The sequence below is a fragment of the Nicotiana sylvestris genome, chromosome 4, assembly GCF_000393655.2.
Source record: "Nicotiana sylvestris chromosome 4, ASM39365v2, whole genome shotgun sequence".
Lineage (NCBI taxonomy): Eukaryota > Viridiplantae > Streptophyta > Magnoliopsida > Solanales > Solanaceae > Nicotiana > Nicotiana sylvestris.
The window spans coordinates 4,524,018-4,548,506 of NC_091060.1; positions in this window are offsets into that span (position 1 = coordinate 4,524,018).

Below are 24,489 nucleotides of genomic sequence, written 5' to 3' on the forward strand. Positions count from 1 at the left end.
AGTTCAAAACACTTGCTTGCACAATTAGCACCTCGGTGCTCAAGCCATATGCAAAAGATCCGTCCTCAAGTCCTTCAGACTGGCCCAACATCAACTCACAGAGGTCACATATCTCCCTTCGATCAGGGAATCACAAGCCATCAAGGCACATCTAATGCTGAGCGCTCGTTCGCGCATATGAACACGTGGAAGGAATTGTAAGAGTCACTTTTTCAAGCTGAATCAAAGACGCACGATAAGAATTCAAGAATATGAAGTCTTTCCTAAAGGTTCTGCAACCTCTCGAGGATAAATACAGACGTCTCCGTACCGATCTGCGAGACTCTACTCAACCGGCTCATGACTCGCGAGACCAAGTAACCTAGGCTCTGATACCAACTTGTCACGACCCCAACCCCGGTCATGATGGCGCCCAACATACTGCTAGGCAAGCCCGACCATTCAACAACATTATCCCAAATTCTTATTCAGATTATAGATAAATATCACAGAGAATTTACTAAGTCATTTCATTCAAGTGTATAATTAATAATAAAATCTACGGAAGTTCAATTAAAATACCACACCATAGCCCAACAGAATCCCGTGTCACGAATATGAGCCTCTAATACAGAATATCCACCTATTACAAGTCTATCTAGGAAAAATACGGAATAAAAGATAGAGATAGAGGGGAGAGATAAAGGCTGCGAACGCCATGCAGCTACCTCAATACTCCCGGATACTGCCTGCTCAGCTTAAAAATTACTCGCTTAGCCTGTGGTGTACCTGGATCTGCACGCAAGGTGCAGGGAGTAATGTGAGTACTCCGACCCAGTGAGTAATAAACATAAATAAAGGCTGAGAATAAGAAATCATGAAAAAAATACAAAGTAAACTATAATTGACAGTTTAGAACAACAAATAGTGAAGCAACAAGTCAATTAAGTCAGAGTACCAAATACTAAGACAGGTATAACAGATAAAAAAACAAATGCATGAGTGCAATGCAATGCATATGATGGTACACTCTAGTACCCACTGCGGCATGCAGCCCGAGCCATCCATTTATTTATCGTCGATGGCGCTCACTAGGGGTGTGTGCAGACTCCGGAGGGGCTCCTACAGCCCAAGCGCAATATCAAGCCATCTCATGGCATCAAATCTAGGCCATCGGCCTCATATCAATGTCAGTATAATAACCCAGGCTCTCGGCCTAAATATCAATGTAATCAACCAGGCTCTCGGCCTCAATATCAATGTAATCAACCAGGCTATCGGCCTCAATATCAATATAACACTGCTGCGGCGCGCAACCCGATCCATGCTCAGTCCAGAAATCATCATAAGCCCCTTGGGCATTTTTAAAACAATAGTTCTCAACCCGAAATATCATTTAGAAATATCATTTAAGTTTTCAAATCTTAGAAAGATGGCTGAGTTTGCAAAACAGTATTTAAAACCTTGGACTGAGGTCAAATGATATGCAAAATATGCGAAAGCAGTGATATCAATCCCTGAAGGATTCAAATAATTGGCAAGAAGCCCAAATGTAACAATTAAATCCAAGTAAGGATGATTCTCAATTTAGTTCAAGTAGAAAACACGGTAAAAACATCTCTCGGGACGGACCAAGTCACAATCCCCAACGGTGCTCTATCCCACGCCCGTTATCCAGCGTGCAAGTCACCTAAATATAGCGTTACGATGTGAAATTCCGGGGTTTCAAACCCTCAGGACATCATTTACATCAATTACTCACCTCGAACCGACTAATTCTCTAGCTCGCGATGCCTTTGCCCCTTATTGACCTCTGAATGCCTCGAATCTAGCCATAACGATTCGATTCAGTTAATAAAAATTATAGGAATTAATTCCATATGGAATTCTACATTTTCCATCAAAAATCCGAAATTACACTCAAAATTTACCCGTGGGGCCCACATCTCGGAATCCGGCGAAACTCATAAAATCCGACAACCCATTCCGATACGAGTTCAACCATACCAAAATCATCAAATTCCGACAACAACTCGACCTCCAAATCTTACTTTTTTCATTTTTGAAAAGTTTTGCAAAAATTCCAATTTCTTCCATTTAAATCCGAATTAAACGACGAATATAACCATGTATTTATGAAATATAATCACTTTCGGATATAGAACACTTACCCCAAATGTTTCCCTTGAAAAATCTGTTGAAAATCACTTTTCCCAAGCTCTACAATCGTCACAAATGAATAAAAATGGCTAATTCACAAATGAAATGCGACTTGCACTTATTTCCAGCCAAAACAAAAGGCAGTCCCAGCCTTCACTAAATCTGTCACAACTTTCTGTACAAATATCGGAATGATGAATGGTTTAACTTTCTGGAAATTAGAATGCAAGGGCTACAACTTTCATGTTTTGCAAATTTACAGATTCCATATGTTTTTTGAGATATAAGCTTCCGAAATTGGTTCAACGATTGCACAGTTGCTGTCCAAGACAGCTTCTGCAGCAGAAAATTCCAGCAATCCTTTTATCCGATTTCCATTCCGTTAAGTAGCCCCCTCGCATCAAACATTTCTGGAAAATTTCAAAACAGCTTTACCAACCCTTATTCAATTGATCATAACTTTCTGTATAAATGTCGGAATAATAATGGTTTAGTTTTGTGGAAACTAGGATGCATGGACTACAACTTTCATGTTTTGTAAATTTATAGATTCCTTATGTATTTTGAGATATAAGCTTTCGAAATAGGCTCCACGATTGCACAGTTGTTGTCCAAGACAGCTTCTGCAGCATAAAATTCCAGCAATCCTTTTATCCGATTTCCATTCCGTTAACCTTCCGAAATCGATCCGAGGCCCTCAGGACCTTAACCAATTATACCAACATGTCCCAAAATACAATACGAACTTAACTGTGCAATCAAATCGCCAAAATAACGTCATATACCACGAATTAAGCTTTAAAATCCAAGAATTCCTTCAAATTTCATAAAACATCAAATTTTCCATTTTAAGTCCGAAACACGTCAAACGACGTCCATTTTCAACCAAACTTTGCAGAAAGTGCTTAAACCATATTTAAGACCTGTAATGGGCGCCGGAACCAAAATATGGGCCCGATACCATCACTTTCTAATCAAATTTCATTTCCATTTTCCTTAAATATTTTCAGAAAGCAATTTTACTCAAAAATTCATTTCTTGGGCCTGGGACCTCGGAATTCGATTATTCTTGTTCCTATGAGCCACAAATAATAATACAAATATAGTCCTTCAGTCGAAACTCAATTCGGAGCTCATTTGCTCAGTTCAATACCCATTTCGCTCGTTAAACAATTAACTCATGTTTCGCGTCAAAAACCCAATCAAACCACGTCCGAATGACCTGATATTTTGCACACATATCCCAAATCACCTAACGAAGCTACAACAACTCTCGGAGTTCCATTCTGACTCTCGGATCAAAATCTCACCTATCAACCGGCATTATCCAAAATACTAACTTCGCCAATTCAAGCCTACTTCTACACCGGACCTCCAAAATTACTTTTGATCACACTCCTAAGTCACAAATCATCCCCCGAAGCTAACCGAATCATAGAGATTCAAATCCGATCCCTCTAACACATAAGTCAACGTCCGATTGACTTTTCCAAAACAAACCTTCCTTAAAGAGATCAAGTGTCTCATTTCCTACTAAAACCAATCCAAATCAACTCGTTCACACCCAACACTGATAATGAATCATAAAGAAATAGGAAATGGGGAAAACCGGGCGGTAACTCACGAGACGACGGGTTGGGTCGTCACATCCTCCCCAACTTCACAAACGCTCGTCCTCGAGCGTGTCAAGAAACATACCTGAAGCCTCAAACGGGTGAGGATATCTGCTCTGCATCTCCCGCTCGGTCTCCCAGATAGCTTCCTCCGGGCTGACCTCTCCACTGCACTTTTACAGAAGATATATCCTTCGACCACAATTTCCGAACCTGGCGACCCAAAATAGCTACTGGATCCACATCAAAGGTCAAATCACCATCCAACTGAACCGTGCTAAAATCCAAAACATGGGACGGTTCCCCAACATACTTCCGGAGCATAGAAACATGAAATACCGGATGCACACTCGACAAGCTGGGTGGCAAAGCAAGCATATAGGCCACTCCCCAATCCTCCTAAGTACCTCAAAACGTCCAATGAATCGTGGACTCAACTTTCCTTTCTTTCCAAATCTCATAACACCCTTCATGGGTGAAACCTTCAGCAAGACCTTCTCACCAACCATATAGGACACATCTCGAACTTTCTGGTCCGCATAACTCTTCTGACCCAACTGCGCTGTACGAAGCCTCTCCTAAATCACCTTCACCTTCTTTAAGGCATCATGAACCAAATCTGTCCCCAATAGCCTAGCCTCGCCGGGCTCGAACCAACCAACTGGAGATCTACACCGCCTCCCATACAAAGCCTCATACGGTGCCATCTGAATATTGGACTGATAGCTGTTGTTGTAGGAAAACTCTGCAAGCGGTAGAAACGCATCCCAAGAACCTTCGAAATCAATCATACAGGCACGCAACATATCCTCCAATATCTGAATAGTACGCTCGGACTGTCCGTCCGTCTGATGATGAAATGCTGTGCTAACTCCACCTGGGTACCCAACTCTCGCTGAAAAGTCCTCTAAAACTGGGAAGTAAACTGAGTACCTTTATCTGAGATAATAGAAACTGGAACACCATGCAATCGCACAATCTCTCGGATAAATATACCTGCCAACCACTCCGAAGAATAAGTAGTACACACCAGAATGAAGTGCGCGGATTTGGTCAGCCGATCCACAATCACCCGAATAGAATCAAATTTCTTCAAAGTCCGAGGAAGACCACTCACAAAATCCATGGTAACTCTCTCCCACTTCCATTATGGGATAATCATCTGCTGAAGCAAACCACCCGGTCTCTGATGCTCATATTTCACCTGCTGATAGTTGAGACACCGAGCTACATAACCTAAAATATCTTTCTTCATTCTTCTCCACCAATAGTGTTGTCTCAAGTATTGATACATCTTCGCAGTACCCGGATGAATAGAATACCGCGAGCTGTGGGTCTCCTCCAAAATTAACTCTCTAAGCCCATCTACATTGGGCACACATATACAACCTGCATCCTCAATACGCCATTATCATCTATAGTCACATCCCTAACATCATCACGCTGAACTCTGTCCTTAAGGGACAATCAAATGCAGATCATCATACTGGCGTTCTCTGATGCGATCATATAAGGAAGACCGAGAAACCACACAAGCCAACACCCGACTGGGCTCAGAAATATCCAGTCTTACAAACCGATTAGCCAAGGTTTGAACATCAACTGCAAAGGGCCTCTCCCCAACTGGAATGTACGCCAAACTCCCCATACTGACTGCCTTTCAGCTCAAGGCATCTGCCACTACATTGACCTTTCCCGGATGATACAAAATATTGATGTCATAATCTTTTAGCAACTCAAGCCACCTCCGCTGCCTCAAATTAAGGTCTATCTGCTTAAACAAATGCTGAAGACTGCGATGATCAGTGAATACCTCGCAAGATACGCCATATAAATAGTGCCTCCAAATCTTCAAGGCATGAACTATAGCAGCCAACTCTAGGTCATGAACAGGGTAGTTCTTCTCATGGGGCTTTAACTGACGAGAAGCATAAGCAATAACTCTACCCTCCTTCATCAACACACAGCCAATCCCAACTCTCAAAGTATACAGTATATGAACCTGTAGCTGATGGTAAAACCAATACTGGAGCTGTGGTCAAAACTGTCTTGAGCTTCTGAAATCTCTCCTCACACTCGTCTGACCATACAAATGGAGCACCTTTCTGAGTCAACTCAGTCAAGGGCGACGCAATGGATGAAAACCCCTAAACAAACCGGCAATAATAGCCTGCTAATCCGATAAAACTACGGATCTTTATGGCTGAGGACGGTCGAGACCAACTCTGCACTGCTTCTATCTTCTTTGGATCAACTTGAATACCCTCGCTGGACACTATATGTCCCAAGAATGCCACAGAACTTAGCCAAAATTCACACTTGGAGAATTTTGCATAAATCTTCTCCTCCCTCAATCTCTGCAACACAACACGCAAATGCTTGGCGTGCTCCTCCTGGCTACGCGAGTACACAAAAATGTCATCAATAAATATAATAACAAAAGAATTCAGATAAGGCCGAAATACACTGTTCATCAAATGCATGAATGCTGCTGGGGCATTGGTCAACCCGAAAGACATGACTAGAAACTCATAGTGACCATATCTAGTCCTGAAAGTTTTCTTAAGAATATCCGAGTCCCTGATTTTTAACTGGTGATAGCCCGAACGGAGATCAATTTCTGAAAACACCCTCGCTCCTTGAAGCTGATCAAATAAGTCATCAATGCAAGGCAAAGGATACTTGTTCTTCACTGTTACCTTATTTAACTGCATGTAGTCAATGCACATTCTCATTGTGCCATCTTTCTTCTTCACAAACAGAACTGGCGCACCCCACAGTGACACACTAGGCCGAATGAACCCCTTGTCTAGGAGCTCCTAAAGCTGCTCCTTCAATTCTTTCAACTCTGCTGGTGCCATAAGATATGGCGGAATAGAAATGGGCTAGGTGCCCGGCACCAAGTCAATGCCAAAATCGATATCCCTATCCGGCGGCATGCCCGACAGGTCTGCAGGAAATACATCAGGAAAATCCCTCACAACTAGGACAAAATCAATACTAGGAGTCTCAGCTCCAACATCTCGCACAAAAGCTAGATATGATAGACAACCCTTCCCAACCATACGCTGGGCTTTCAAGAAGGAAATTACTCTTCTAGGAACATAATCAGTCATACCATGCCACTCGATCCGCGGTACACCCGGCATAGCCAAAGTAACTGTCTTAGCATGACAGTCTAGAATAACATGACACAGAGATAACCAATCCATGCCCAATATAACATCAAAATTCACCATGGTCAATAGCAATAGATCAACTCGAGTCTCCAAACCCTCAATAATCATAACACATGACTGGTACACACGGTCCACAGCAACAGTATCACCCACCGGGGTATATACATGAACAGAAAAAGAAAGAAACTCCAGGAGCGTACCCAAATAATGAGCAAAATATGAGGACACATAAGAATATGTGGAACCGGGATCGAATAATACAAAGGCATCCCTGTGGCAGACTAGAACAATTCCTATAATGACATCATCTGAAGCAATAATATCTGTCCTTCCTCGAATAGCATAAAAACGGGCCCGGCCACCGCCTGATCGACCTTAAATCTCCGTAAGCCATAACTGACTCACCAACACGCCTCAAACTGGAACCAATATAGCACATAACAGTGCAATCAACTTAATTAATAGCAAACTCCCCAACTTGGCTCAAAGCCATAGATCAAAACGCACTCAATAATTCACAATGCATATACTCTATTGCTGTCGTAATACCATAGTGAGATTAAACTCACTCCTTCATAAGCTTGTGGAAACACGAATCATCTGGAATTTTAACTCTTCTGCAATTCTTGCATTCACTCACACAACTGTTAAGCCCACTATTTAGGCAGCCCAATTTAGATTTCAATGCATATTCTTCACTTGTAAATGAGATCTTCTAATAGACAACATAAGGATCACACCACCTTAGAACACTCCTCAGGAGATTACCCACCTGTTTCACCTCCAATTAACATTTTTGTATACCTTCCACTATCATACACATTACACAATCACTTAATCTTCCTGAGTCTAAACTCATACCGTAATATGAAATTTACTTCACTCCAAATAGGAGACATGAAAAGATTCTCCACGCGCCCATAACTCGGGGCTACACATCTAATCACAATGAAAATCAAACACTTAATAGTTCATCTATCATCCTGCAGCCCTTCCTCGTCACTTCCAAGTCATATAGATACATCTCGCAGTACTAACATACTCCTCACGTAGCTATCCAACCATCATTCCCACTAATAGGGACAATACCAGACATATAAGTTCAAAACACTTGCTTGCACAATTAGCACCTCGGTGCTCAAGCCATAGGCAAAAGATCCGTCCTCAAGTCCTTCAGACTGGCCCAACATCAACTCACATAGGTCACATATCTCCCTTCGATTAGGGAATCACAAGCCATCAAGGCACATCTAATACTGAGCGCTCGTTCGCGCATATGAACACATGGAAGGAATTGTAAGAGTCACTTTTTCAAGCTGAATCAAAGACGCACGATAAGAATTCAAGAATATGAAGTCTTTCCTAAAGGTTCTGCAGCCTCTCGAGGATAAATATAGACGTCTCCGTACCGATCTGCGAGACACTACTCAACCGGCTCATGACTCGCGAGACCAAGTAACCTAGGCTCTGATACCAACTTATCACGACCCCAACCCCGGTCATGATGGCGCCCAACACACTGCTAGGCAAGTCTGACCATTCAACAACATTATCCCAAATTCTTATTCAGATTATAGATAAATATCACAGAGAATTTACTAAGTTATTTCATTTAAGTGTATAATTAATAATAAAATCTGCGGAAGTTCAATTAAAATACCACACCATAGCCCAACAGAATCCCGTGTCACGAATATGAGCCTCTAATACAAAATATCCACCTATTACAAGTCTATCTAGGAAAAATACGGAATAAAAGATAGAGATAGAGGGGAGAGATCAAGGCTGCGAACGCCATGCAGCTACCTCAATACTCCCGGATACTGCCTGCTCAGCTAAACAATTCCTCGCTTAGCCTGTGGTGTACCTGGATCTGCACGCAAGGTGCATGGAGTAATGTGAGTACTCCGACCCAGTGAGTAATAAACATAAATAAAGTCCGAGAATAAGAAATCATGAAAAAAATACAAAGTAAACTATAACTGACAGTTTAGAACAACAAATAGTGAAGCAACAAGTCAATTAAGTCAGAGTACCAAATACTAAGACAGGTATAACAGATAAAAAAAACAAATGCATGAGTGCAATGCAATGCATATGATGGTACACTCTAGTACCCATTGCGGCATGCAACCCGAGCCATCCATTTATTTATCGTTGATGGCGCTCACTGGGGGTGTGTGCAGACTCCGGAGGGGCTCCTACAGCCCAAGCGCAATATCAAGCCATCTCATGGCATCAAATCTAGGCCATCGGCTTCATATCAATGTCAGTATAATCACCTAGGCTCTCGGCCTAAATATCAATGTAATCAACCAGGCTCTCGGCCTCAATATCAATGTAATCAACCAGGATCTCGGCCTCAATATCAATATAACACTGCTGCGGCGCGCAACCTGATCCATGCTCAGTCCAGAAATCATCATAAGCCCCTTGGGCATTTTTAAAACAATAGTTCTCAACCCGAAATATCATTTAGAAATATCATTTAAGTTTTCAAATCTTAGAAAGATGGCTGAGTTTGCAAAACAGTATTTAAAACCTTGGACTTAGGTCTAATGATATGCAAAATATGCGAAAGCAGTGATATCAATCCCTGAATGATTCAAATAATTGGCAAGAAGCCCAAATGTTACAATTAAATCCAAGTAAGGATGATTCTCAATTTAGTTCAAGTAGAAAACACGGTAAAAACATCTTACAGGATGGACCAAGTCACAATCCCCAACGGTGCTCTAACCCACGCCCGCTATCCGGCGTGCAAGTCACCTAAATATAGCGTTACGATGTGAAATTCCGGGGTTTCAAACCCTCAGGACATCATTTACATCAATTACTCACCTCGAACCGACTAATTCTCTAGCTCGCGATGCCTTTGCCCCTTATTGACCTCTGAATGCCTCGAATCTAGCCATAACGATTCGATTCAGTTAATAAAAATTATAGGAATTAATTCCATATGGAATTATACATTTTCCATCAAAAATCCGAAATTACACTCAAAATTTGCCCGTGGGGCCCACGTCTCGGAATCTAGCGAAACTCATAAAATCCGACAACCCATTCCGATACGAGTTCAACCATACCAAAATTATCAAATTCCGACAACAACTCGACCTCCAAATCTTACTTTTTTAATTTTTGAAAAGTTTTGCAAAAATTCCAATTTCTTCCATTTAAATCCGAATTAAACGACGAATATAACCATGTATTTATGAAATATAATCACTTTCGGATATAGAACACTTACCCCAAATGTTTCCCTTGAAAAATCTGTTGAAAATCACTTTTCCCAAGCTCTACAATCGTCACAAATGAATAAAAATGGCTAATTCACAAATGAAATGCGACTTGCACTTATTTCCAACCAAAACAAAAGGCAGTCCCAGCCTTCACTAAATCTGTCATAACTTTCTGTACATATATCGGAATGATGAATGGTTTAACTTTCTGGAAACCAGAATGCAAGGGCTACAACTTTCATGTTTTGCGAATTTACAGATTCCTTATGTATTTTGAGATATAAGATTCCGAAATAGGCTCCACGATTGCACAGTTGCTGTCTAAGACAGCTTCTGCAACAAAAAATTCCAGCAATCCTTTTATCTGATTTCCATTCCGCTAAGTAGCCCCCTTGCATCAAACATTTCTGGAAAATTTCAAAACAGCTTTACCAACCCTTATTCAATCGATAATAACTTTCTGTATAAATGTCGGAATAATTAATGGTTTAGCTTTATGGAAACTAGGATGCAAGGGCTACAACTTTTGTTTTGTAAATTTACAGATTCCTTATGTATTTTGAGATATAAGCTTTCGAAATAGGCTCCACGATTGCATAGTTGCTGTCCAAGACATCTTCTGCGGCAGAAAATTCCAGCAATCCTTTTATCCGATTTCCATTCCGTTAACCTTCTGAAATCCACCCGAGGCCCTCGGGACCTTAACCAATTATACCAGCATGTCCCAAAATACGATTCGAACTTAAACGTGCGATCAAATCGCCAAAATAGCATCATATACCACGAATTAAGCTTTAAAATCCAAGAATTCCTTCAAATTTCATAAAACATCAAATTTTCAATTTTGAGTCCGAAACACGTCAAACGACGTCCATTTTCAACCAAACTTTACAGAAAGTGCTTAAACCATATTTAAGACCTGTATTGGGCACCGGAACCAAAATACGGGCCCGATACCATCACTTTCTAATCAAATTTCATTTCCATTTTCCTTAAATATTTTCAGAAAGCAATTTCACTCAAAAATTCATTTCTCGGGCCTGAGACCTCGAAATTCGATGATTTTTGTTCCTATGAGTCACAAATAATAATGAATATAGACCTTCAGTCGAAACTCAATTCGGAGCTCATTTGCTCAGTTCAATACCCATTTCGCTCGTTAAACAATTAACTCATGTTTCGCGTCAAAAACCCAATCAAACCACGTCCGAATGACCTAAACTTTTGCACACATATCCCAAATCAACTAACGAAGCTATATCAACTCTCGGAATTCCATTCCGACTCTCGGATCAAAATCTCACCTATCAACCAGAATTCGCCAAAATACTAACTTCGCCAATTCAAGCCTAATTCTACACCGGACCTCCAAAATTACTTTCGATCACACTCCTAAGTCACAAATCATCCCTCAAAGCTAATTGAATCATCGGGATTCAAATCCGAGTCCTCTAACATATAAGTCAACGTCTGGTTGACTTTTCCAAAACAAACCTTCCTAACGGGGCGGTAACTCACGAGACGACGGGTCGGGTCGTCACAACATTCTAGTCTTATTTCATCACAAGGACCTTCCAATAAAATTCCACTAGCTGATACAACTTCTTGAGTAACTTGTGCTCCATGAACTGAATCAATATCCATAGCTAATGGTAATGAATCAAAATGTGCTCGACCTTCATTATCACTCTCTTTATTTGCCTCTTCAGGGAATGACTCAATATCCATAATTGGTGCCATTGAAATAGAAGGTCCTGCATCCTCAAACTCCTTATTGCACTGTTCATCTTGTTCCGGTAACTCAACATCTTCCTCTTGTTCATCCTGTTTGTCACCCGATAAATTTGAAAAATCTCTATCAGAATAATTCTCTTCATCATTATAATTTCCTTGTTCATCACTTTCGATATTTCGATGTTCACTGCTTTTGTCATGCTTTTCATTGCTTTCATCTTCATCACTCGACAAGCCATCATGTTTTTTAAATTTTTTAATAAAGTTTAGAACAACATCAAGCTTGTCATTAATAACCTGCAACAATGAGTACAATATATTATTGTACGAATAAAATCAACAGTAAAATAAATTGCCAAACTAGTTCATTACCTTAACAGAGTTCTTAACATATCTCTTCATCATTTTTTGATTATCTTTAATATTTTTCTTCATCTTTATTTTAAATTTAACATGATCTGCATGTACAATGTCTTCAACTTTGGCAGATACCCTCTGAAAAGAAAAGAAAAATCATAAGAATTAGAGCATCATAACACATAAATATTCTTATTAAGTGTAAACAGAATTCAACAAGGGAAGAATATAATTTTGTAGAGTAAATTATTAGAACTAAAAAACTTAATGAAATGAAATATATTATACTTGTCCAGTATATTATACTGGACAAAACAACCTACAACTGGCAGTCTTCCAGTATAATATACTGGATGAAATGAATTAGAAGGTGTAACACACAGCAGAATTCCTCTAAAATATACTGTAATAAACAACTCAACAATTATCCCAGTATTACATACTGGAAGACAAACATTGAGAGGACAGACTTCCAGTAAAGACAATCATTCACAGAATAAACTTAATGAAAAGCAAGTTATTAGAACATAAATCTAGTATATGATAGTAGAAATTAATGAAAAGCAAGACTATAATATACTGGTAGTCTTCTAGTAAAATATACTGGATGAAATGAATTAGAAGGTGTAACACACACCAGACTCCCTGTAAAATATACAGGAATAAACAACTTAACAATTATCCTAGTATTACATAATGGAAGACAAACATTGAGAGGACACACTTCCAGTATTACATACTGGAAGACAATCATTCACAGAATAAACTTAATGAAAAGCAAGTTATTAGAACATTAATCTAGTATACGATAGTAGAAATTAATGAAAAGCAAGACTAAATAATATACTGGCAGTCTTCCAGTATAATATACTGGATGAAATGAATTAGAAGGTAACACACACCAGACTTCCTGTAATATATACTGGAATAAACAACTCAAAAATTATCCCAATATTACATACTGGAAGACAAACATTGAGAGGACACACTTCCAGTATTACATACTGGAAGACAATCATTCACAGAATAAACTTAATGAAAAGCAAGTTATTAGAACATAAATTTAGTATACGATAGTAGAAATTAATGAAAAGCAAGACTAAACAATATACTGGCAGTCTTCCAGTATAATATGCTAAATGAAATGAATTAGAAGGTAACACACACCAGACTTCCTGTAATATATACTGGAATAAACAACTCAACAATTATCCAGTATTACATACTAGAAGACAAACATTGAGAGGACACACTTCCAGTATTACATACTGGAAGACAATCATTCACAGAATAAACTTAATGAAAAACAAGTTATTACAACATAAATCTAGTATACGATAGTAGAAATTAATGAAAAGCAAGACTAAATAAAATTTAAGAAACAACTACTTACATTGGCAATGTCACTACCATTAACTTTTGATGAAGCTTGGAGAAGATATGATTGATCCACCCTAAAAACCTTGAAGTTCTATTAATTAAACAAAAATATAAATAGTTAGACAAAAACAAAATATACGAGCACAAGTATATATTAAAAATTCACATACTATTAACTTACACTTATTTTCTTAAAGAATTCATCGCAAAGTGTGTCATATTTTGGACATCCAATGCTGGAGTAAGACAACATCCTAATTGGCCCCCGATCCTCATATATTGAATATTGACGGAAATTAGTAAAGACTTCTGTAACGACCCGACCGATCGTATGAGATTTTGCGCTTTGATCGCCAGTTCTCGGGCATGACTTATCCCGTGGTATGTATTATGACTGATGTAGATCGTTGGTTTTGGTTTTCAGGAAAAAAAATCGGAATGAATTTGAAAGAATAGTCTCAGTTGAAAGCTTTGAATTTGAAAGGTTTGACCAAGAGTTGACTTATGTGTAAATGATCTCGGATCAGAATTTTTATGATTTATCTAGCTATATTAGGTGATTTATGACTTAGGAGTGCGATCGTAATTGGTTTTGGAGGTCCGGTGTGGAACTTGGCTTGAATTGGCGAAAGTAGTATTTTAGCGATTTCCGGTTGATAGGTGAGATTTTGATCCAAGGGTCGGAATGGAATTCTGAGAGTTTCTGTAGCTTCATTATGTGATTTGGGATGTATGTGCAAAATTTCATGTCATTCGGAGGTGATTTGGTCGGGTTTTTGATCAAATGCATGTTTCGGAAGTTTTTGGAAAACTTAGGCTTGAATTCGATGTGAATTGATGGTTTTGATGTTGTTTGAGGTATTTTTTTGATTGTAAAAAGTTTGAATAATGTTATGAGGTGTGTTGGCATGTTTGGTCAGGGTCACATGAGGCTCGGATAAGTTTTGGAAGATTTTTGTCGTTTTGAGCATAAGCACGTAATGATCCAAAGATCCATTTTTAGTTCTAAAGATTAAAATTTGATTTTGAGACTTCCGGAATTTTGATAATGAATTATAGGACTGATCTGGAAAGTTTGGTCTAATTTCATCAAGTCGCGATTGGGTTTTTGACGCGAAACATCTGTTAATTGTTTAACGAGCGAAATGGATATCGCACTGAGCAAACGAGCTCCGAATTGAGTTTCGATTGAAGGACTATGTTTGTATCATTATTTGTGACTCATAGGAACAAGAATCATCGAATTCAGAGTTTGTATGGTGGAGTTAGAGCCCTTTAAGTGAAAATAAATATTGTTGGTGCAGAAGGTTCTGGTGTGCACCTTTAGCGACCAGATTTGGCACCTTTAGTGTAACGACCCGAACCGTCGTTTACTTTATTTTCATCCTGTATTCCCCGTTATATGCTTATTCATATTTCAATATGTGTACTTGGTGAATTTGAGTCAATTCGGATCGAGTTTGGTATGAAATGGGACAATTAGTCTCTTTAAGGAAGAATTAGTTTGAAAAAGTCAACCGGACGTTGACTTGTGAGTTAGAGGGCTTGGAATTGAATTCCGATGATTCAGTTAGTTTCGGGGGATGATTTAAGGCCTAGGAGCGCAATCAGAATTAATTTTGGAGGTCCGGTGAAGAAATTAGCTCATTTTGGCGAAGTTAGTATTTTGGCGATTTCCGGTTGATAGGTGAAATTTTGATCCGACAGTAGGAATGGAATTCTGAGAATTTTTATAGCTTCGTTATGTCATTTTGGACTTGTGCGCAAAATTTGAAGTCAATCGGACGTGATTTGATAGGTTTCGGCATCGGAAATAGAAGTTGGAAATTCTAAAGTTCATAAAACTTGGATTGGAGGTTGATTCATGATTTTAGCGTTGTTTGATGTGATTTGAGGCCTCGAGCAAGTCCGTAATGTATTTTGGGACTGGTTGGTATTATTGGTCGGGGTCCCGGGGGCCTCGGGTGTGTTTCGGATGCCCAACGAGTCATTTTTGGAAGATTTTTGCCGTTTTGAGCATAAATGTAATGATCTAAAGGTTCATTTTTAGTTCTAGAGATCCAAATTTGATTTCGAGACAGAATTTAAATCATGAATTATAGGACTGATCTGGAAATTTTGGTTTAATTTCATCAAGTCGCGATGGGTTTTTGACGTGAAATGTGAGTTAATTGTGTAACGAGCGAAATGAGTATTGAACTGGGCAAACGAGCTCCGAATTGAGTTTCAATTGAAGGATTGTGTTCGTATTATTATTTTTGTGACTCATAGGAACAAGAATCGTCTAATTCCGAGTTCGTATGATGGTGTTAGAGCCATTTTAGTGAAAAATGGCTGGGCTGCAAATTTATTAAAAGCTGCTGTATTTTCTGCAGCAGTGAACAGTACCCGCGCGTGCACAGTAACCGCGCGGGTGAACAGTGAACAGTGACCTCACGCGCATGAACAGTACCAAAATTTTTTGGACAGATTTAATGTCCAGCAGTCCGAGTTTGGTCATTTTTTTTGACTTCCAAGCTCAGATTTTGGGTGATTTTTAGCAAGAAATCTTGAGGTAAGTCACTTGTGATTATATCTACTCCATAATATTGAATTATCATCGAATAATCCGACTAAATTATATGTTTTTGAGGAGTAAATTGAAGATTTAGGCCTAGGGATTTGAAAATAAGATTTGAAGATTTGAGGGGTCATTTGAACTCCGATTTTGGTAAATTTTATATGTACGGACTCGTGGCGAGACGAGGAATCCGGTGATGTGACTTTCGTAATTTTTTGAGAAGTGGGCCCGGGGCTCGGGTTTTGCGAATTTCGTGAATTTCGATATTTTTCGAGTCTTTTCGATTGGGTTATATTCCCTTAGCCTATTGTAATGTATTCGTTGTGGTTTTGACCAGATTCGACGCACGAAGAGGTAAATTCGAGAGGCAAGGGCATAACGGAGTAGACGTTGGACCGTCTTGAGGTGAGTAATGATTTTAAATGATGCACTGAGGGTTTGAAACCCCGGATTGCACAACATACTGCTATGTTGAGATGAGACACGCGTTGTATGACGAGCGCGGGGTCATTTACTATTGGGGATTGTGACTTGGTCCATCCCAGTTGATATTTTTACCGCGTAATTGATAAAGATTTATTGTTTTTCACTATGATTGGGCTTATTGCCATATTTGGGCTTCGTGCCAATTATCTGAAATCTTTTGTGAATTTACATCACTATTTTCCTCACGAATTGAAATATTATTTGAACTCAGTCCAATTGAATTATATTATTTTGTGAACTCAGCTACATTTATACTCAACTCGAGATTTAATGATATTTATAATGTTGTTGAGCTGAGCACTATTGTTTTACTGATGCCCAAGAGGCTTATGATTATTTTCTGGACTGATTGAGGCCGAGGGCCATACGTGAGGATATGTTGAGTGATGTGAGGAGGCTTTCAGGCCTCGAGTGTTATATGAGGAGGCTTTCAGGCCTCGTGTGTGATGTGTGAAGGCTTTCAGGCCTATTGATATTGCGCTTGGGCTGTAGGAGCCCCTCCGGAGTCTGTACACACCCCCAGTGAGCGCAGGGTACCCAGGTGAGTTGGGAGTGGGCCCGAGAGGCCGTTGCTTGTGTGTGGTGAGTTGGGAGTGAGCCCGAGGGGCTGATGTTGTGTGCTGGTGAGTTGGGAGTGAGCCCGAGGGGCTGATACTATACTGAGATTTACATATTGAGCCCGAGGGGCAAGCTTTTGATTTATCCTTACTGTGGAAATTATTTGTCTTTACTGTTTTAAAAGAAGAATTATCTGATACTCACTATTTTACTGTATAACTGATTTTACTGCTTGGGATAGCGCTATATTGTGCCGTTATGAGATTTCATGTTTTCAGTCGTTATTTATTTTTATTACTCACTGGGTCGGAGTACTCACATTACTCCCTGCACCATGTGTGCAGATACAGGCAGAGCTGAGTTCGCTCCTGAGCGCTGATTCTTTCCAGACCAGGCGGTGACTAGGAGTAACGAGGTAGCTGTTGACGTCCGCAGCCCCGTTTTCTCCCTTATCTTTGTTATTTATGATAATTCCAGACTTTGTAAAATATTAGTAAACTCTATAGTAGCTCATGACTTGTGACACCCCGATTTCGGGCTGAGTTGGGAGGGTTTTCCTTGTTCTATCACGTTTATTTCGCATTTAAGATTATATTGCCCATGATTTAGACTTATTCCTGCTAAGTAATTATAAAGAGATGTACTGTTTTGTTGATTGGCTGGCCTTGTCCTCACGAGAGGCGCCATCACGACCGTGTTGGGATTTTGGGTCGTGACATTTAGCGACCGGAAAGGTCTTTTAGCGACCAGAATTGGCTTTATTAGTACTGTTCTATTTTTTTTAGCTCATTTTCAACTCCATAATATTGAATTATCATCGAATAATTCGACTAGATTACATGTTTTTGAGGAGTAAATTGAGGATTTAGGCCTAGGGATTTGAAAATAAGATTTGAAGATTTGAGGGTCGAGTTGATGTCCGATTTTGATAAATTTTATATGTATAGACTTGTGGCGAGATAAGGAATCCGTTGATGTTAATTTTTCTGAATTTCGAGAAGTGGGCCCGAGGCTCGGGTTTTGCCAAATTTCGAGATTTTGATGTTTTTCTGTTATTTTCGATTGAGTATTGTTCCTACAGCATAATGTGACATATTCGTTCTGATTTTGGATAGATTCGACGCACGAATCGAGAGGTAAGGGGATAACGAGCTAGACTTTTGGCCGTTTTGAGGTGAGTAATTGATGTAAATGATGTCCTGAGAGTTTGAAACCCCGAAATTTCACATCGTAGCGCTATATTTGTGAGCACATGATTTTTGACCAAAGCAAATTATTCCCTGAAATTCAAACAAAATAATTTATTTATTATTTTACAATTTTTGTAAATTTTGGTGTCATTTTCTGCTAATTGTTGCATTTATATGTGCATTTTAATTCATTATGAAAAATACAAAATATGCATTTGCATTTAGGATTTAATTTCATATTTTAGTATTAATTAGGGGTTAATTTGTTTTAGAACAAAATATGAAGAAAATAACAAAAATAGTTCATTTTTGCATTTTTAATTGTTTAATTGTGAATTCGTCCCGAAATAGTTTTTTAAATAATTTTAGAAATCAATTAGTGAGATATATTAGGACTTTATTTTAATTGTTGCAATTTTATAAAATCAGAAAAATACAAAAATATAAAAAAAATATAGATAAAAGAAACAAATGTAAAGGAAAAGAAAACAAAAAGAAATAGAGAAATGGCTGCCCACGATTTGGGCCATGCCCAATTCATTTCACCCAGGCCCAACAACTTTTTTCTCTTTCTTTCCCCGACCCAGGCCCAAACCCCACCCGGTCCAAACGACCCATCTCCAGAGACGCCAAACGACATCGTTTCACAGCAAACCAATCCCAGCCCTTCATTCTCCATAATCCAACGGCTGTGGGGTTTCTTATTTACTTAATAAATATGTCCAAAAATTCCCAAACCCTGAAAAACATAATTCATCTTCCTCATACCCCCTGTTGCTTCGCCGGAACCCCACCGCCGGCAAACACCACTTATGCCATCGACCACCAAAATAACACCACGAGACCCCCTCTTCTCCCTCATCATGAATCCACCACCCGTTTCCTTCAAATCCAGCCCTAGCTCGTCGAATCTTCGATAAAAGATTCTCCGGCCAAAACCCAAAGTAACCCAATCACTACCAAATTAACACCATGTGACCGCCTGGGCCTCCTCTACCCAACCTCCATAGCCCTATCTCTCGAATCTACCTGGAACAGCTCGAATATCAAATCGAAGGTTTCCGACCAAAACCCTAATGCAAAATCTCCATGATTTCGGACCCTAACAACCCTAACCAGGTGTTTTCTTATGGAAACACGTGGTTAGGGATGTTATGGGTCAGAAATTTCGGGGGATTTGGAGAAACAACCATTGGCCGGAGCTCTTTGTTGTCAGTGAGTTCTTATTGGAATTTTCTTTTATTTTCAATTTCTTTTTCCTTTTTTGATTTTCTGCATGTGTGAATTCCATGGTTAATGTCTTGTTAATTTGCGTTTTAATTTTTGTCAATATTGTTCTAATCTTATGTCCTGATTTGATTAAGTCTAGTTGTTTGTTTGATTTTAATATGTTTCAATTTCTGATCTTAGTTCGATTTATAATTTGTTAATTAGTTTTACTAAGTTTTGCTTAAATTAATTTCTGGTGTTCCTTTAGTTAATTACTAATTAGTTCAGTTTCAGTTTAATTAGTCATCGTTTGGTAGTTAGTTTGATCATTAATTCTGAGTTCCATCTATAGATTCAACAAGAGTTTAAATTGGGGTATATTCAGAGCTTAAGAAACTGTCTTGGTTATAGGTGTAGTTTTAGCTTAAATTCAGGGGTAGTTTAGACATTTAGGATTGAGCAGCACATGGTAGTTGAAACTAGAATCTTCTAGGGCCTTCTAGAATGGTACTTTGGTGTAAACTTCAATAATTTTAGTGGGATTACTTGGGTAACAAGTTAGAAAATAAGGGACTAATTGAATAAATAGGTAAGGGACTGACATTGAAAAAATCTGAGGGCTGCCCTCAGCTCTGCCTATAAAAGGCATGCCTAAATGCCTTAATGGAGGAGGTTTTTTGGAGCCCCAATATTCCAAAAAGACTCTCCCAGTTCAGATCTGAAACTAAAACTTCAGATTCAAATTTTCTCATAAGTTCTTAGTGTCAAAAGAGAAAATGCAGTAAAAAATCATCAGCAAAAGTACTGTTACATTGAGCTTTTGGCTCAATCTCAAAATTTCAATAGTTGCTCTTGGTCTCATAGCTTGATTCTAATGTGTTGAAGTTCTTCTGAGGTGTATTAGTTCAATTTGGGTTAATTCAAGCTCAATGTCGATTTATTTGGGTGCATTCAGTTGATTTGTGGTCGATATCTCATTTTAATCTGGTTTCGAGTTCACTCTGGGCTATGATTTCATTTTTCTGGGTTGTGCATTTATGTTTGGTTGATCATCCATTGGTTTGCTGCGTTTGAGTTGCTGCTGACTGACCATTCCTCTGTTCCATTTCATAAAACAGGTACTCACCATGAAACTCAGTACTATGTAGATCACTTGCTGAAAAATGAAATGAAAACTGGGGCTTCAGCTATAGATATGTCATTTGTGAATCTCATTATATTTTAACAGTTTTATGTGATTTGGTTGTTGTACGATACAATCAATTTGAATGTATAACTGAACTAGCAGAACTGTGTTATTGAGACCGCTGGACTGTTGATTTGTAGTTACTTAGATTTAGCTTGTTTAGCTTAGCGATTTTCTGTTTAAAATGCAAAATCATAAACAGTTCAAGTTTGTGGTGAAGCTGGAACTGGTATGTTGTCACGTTGAGTTCTATTCTAAATGCTAAACATGCGTCCTAAATAATTTCGTAATGCAGTAGCTTTGACAATTATGAGTCAGTAGTCAGAGTTAATAGTTCACTTTAGTCTTAGTTGTTTTCTCGTCAGTTGGTTCATAAATTGGTTTAAAAGTAACACAAATTAGGAGATATAACATTTGTCTTGTAATTGCCAGTGTGAGTAAATTTATTAGTACGTTTATTCATTTTTAAAATCAGGACGACATAATTACTCTCTTGAACGATTTGAGAATCAGTATCTAATTGAGCTAGGTAAGTGCATAGTCATTTCTTTTGTTAGAAGAGTGAAGCTCATTCATGAGAGTTTGGGCTTGATTGATTTGGGCTAACTTCAGGCCCAATATCCGTGGCTGTGGGAAATTTCGGCCGGTGTAACACTTTCAAATGCTATTTTATTAATACTAATAATTGGGTAGGACCTTTTCTTGATTAGTAGAGACAAATAAAAAATTAGAAATTCTAATAGCTCTAGGGTCTGCCTTTATAAAATAAAATGAGACGAGCCTCGCTGAACAAAACACATAAACTACGGGGCCCTCAATAATTAGCTATAATGAAATACTTAGAATTCGGGATGGGCCGTTTAGCAAATTTCACGGCCTTCCCTAAAGATGATAGCGCGTTAGACACTTTGGATACGCTTTTAATCAAATTACTTTCCTAAACTCGGGTACGCATTGATGCGACCCAAATCCAAATCTCAACGGAGTCGACTGTGTTAACAACCACGGGTGCATTGATTGCGACGTGGTTCGAGATGCATTTCGCGATGTTGCAATTCTTTTAAAATAATAATAAAAGCGGTTTGTGAATAAAAGGCACACATGTATTAAAACAGATAAAATAAAATACAACGATTAAGCGACCGTGCTAGAACTACGGAACCCGGGAATGCCTAATACCTTCTCCCGGGTTAACAGAATTCCTTATCTGGATTTCTAGTTCGCGGATTGTAATACAGAGTCATATTTTTCCTCGGTTCGGGATTAAAACCGGTGACTTGGGACACCTTTAATCTCCCAGGTGGCGACTCTGAATAATAATATTAAATCCCGTTCTGATTGTCCTTTAAGTGGAAAAACTCCTTTGTGCCCTTACGGGGTGTAGTGAAAAAGGGGGTGTGACAGCTCTGGCTACTCTGCTGGGGATCGAACCCAGAATCTCTGTTTCAGGGTTCATAATTCGAGCTTAGATAAATTGTTGTATTTGGTTATATCTGATTTTCCTACATGTTTTGTGCTGAATATGCTAAATGATTACCGCTTTGATATCATTTGAACTGTATATAAACTGTGCCGACACTCTTCTCTCTTCACCTCCGAGGATGTGCTTACTGGTTGAGACTCCCTATTCTGTTAGTGTCATACCCTGAAATAAAAAAGAGGCTCGGATAAGTTGCAAAGTCAGACGATCTCGCGGGTCTCCGGTACGCTGCCCCTCCTCGACTCGAGTTGTCCGCTCGAGTGCACTGTTTAGAACACATACCCAGGTTTTGAACCTAGAATAACTTGACTTCATGTCGGATCCCTAGTAGGAGCGCTTAATTGTATCATGCTGCATTTGACTTAGGGGACTCAACACAGGGGTTGGGTCCGTCTAGGGCTAGCAACCTGAAATGAAAAGACCATCCTGATGCATCCTACTTGTTCTGGACATATATTTGTTTCGAACCAGCATGTTGACCAGTTTTGAATCTCGAGAATGTTGGAAAATTGAGAAAAAAGGAAAAGAGAAAAAGAGAGGAATAGCAGTTAGGGAGTTAATTGATTATTTTAGAAAAACCAATGACCAAATACTATCGAAAACTCTGCCATAATTTTGAGAAAATGAAAAAGGAAAATGTTTTATTTTTAATAGTTTGTTTTACTAAAAAGCAAAGAAAAAATAGAAAAAGAGTCTTTTATTTTTGGAAAGTTGTTTGTTGAAAAAGAAAAGTAAAAGAGTCTTTGTTTTAGTTTGGAAAAAATAGGTTATTTATTGTTTATTGAAAATAAAAAAAAGAAAAGGAGAGTCGTTATTTTATCTTGTTTTCAACAATAGAAAAGGAAAAATAGTTTGTCTTGCCATGAAAAATGAAAAGAAAGAGCCTTGTTTTAAAAAATATAGTTAGTTTCTTTGCCCGAACTACGCAAGTTTGATTCTCACCGGATGTGAGATACGTAGGCAACCCTCATCGGGTCCAACCTCCCCTTTGCAAAAATAGCCAAAAATATTTAAGTTTAAATTTTGGCATGAATAAGTCGGGTGATTCCGTTTTCGTCAAAAATAGCCGAACATTCCCGAAATGGACGTCGGAAGACTGACTTTGCAAAGACGGCCATTTTTGGTCATTTTGATTTTTGACCGGTTGAATCTCACAGCCTGAAAATCTTCGTTCTTGGGAGTGCTGAAAGGCCATGTTCGAGAACCGAGTCTTTCATTTTACATTTGAAAAAACAATATTTGTTTTTGCTTAAATCACTCTAATAAATGTGCAGGATGAACACGATGCAAAACGAACCTTTCTCAATAATGACTAAAATCCCTTTCGAGTTGCGGCTATGGTGGAACGATTTAGGCAAATAAGGACAAGACGAAGCCAAGAAATATCTGAAAGGTCTTACGGGTTTGCTGGAAATCAAGCCTCGGGGTGATATTATAAGAGCGTTGGTCACTTGCTGGGACCCGACGCACAATGTCTTCCCCTTCTCAGATTTTGAGCTCACCTCAACTTTGGAGGAAATAGCCGGGTACATTGGAAATGCTGAGGTTCCGTTAAGAGAAAAATATTTGGTTGCTCCAAGAGCCATCACGGTGCATCGGTTTTTAGATTCATTAAAGATACCTAGGACAGTCCATAATCCAGATTTGGCAAAAGGCTTCTGTGCTCTGCACTTCATATTAGACAGGTACGGCCACGTGGGAGGGTTTAACAAGACGGACATCAAGCTATGCAGTAAAAATAACCGTCAAAAATGGGATGAGCACAGACGGGTGGCTTTCATGATAACCTTTTTGGGCCTCCTGGTGTTCCCAAGGAAAGACGAGAATATTGATATAAAAGTAGCCGGGGTCGTCAGTACCTTGCTTGCTTAAAATGAAAGCACTCTTGCGCCTATGATCGTGTCTGACATTTTTCGAGCTCTCACTGCCTGCAAAGCCGGAGGCAACTTTTTGAGGGGTGTAACTTGTTGCTACAAATGTGGATGACCGAGCATCTATGCCACCGTTCCCAACTCTTGAGTTATGGTTCGTCTGACAAGACATGTATATGAGAGTTTAACACAAGGATTGACAGGGTTAGTCGGCCTGAAGGAGTAACAACATGGATATCATACTTTCGTACTCTCACGGACAGTCAGATACAGTGGACGTTGGGATGGTTGCCTGTTGAAGAAAT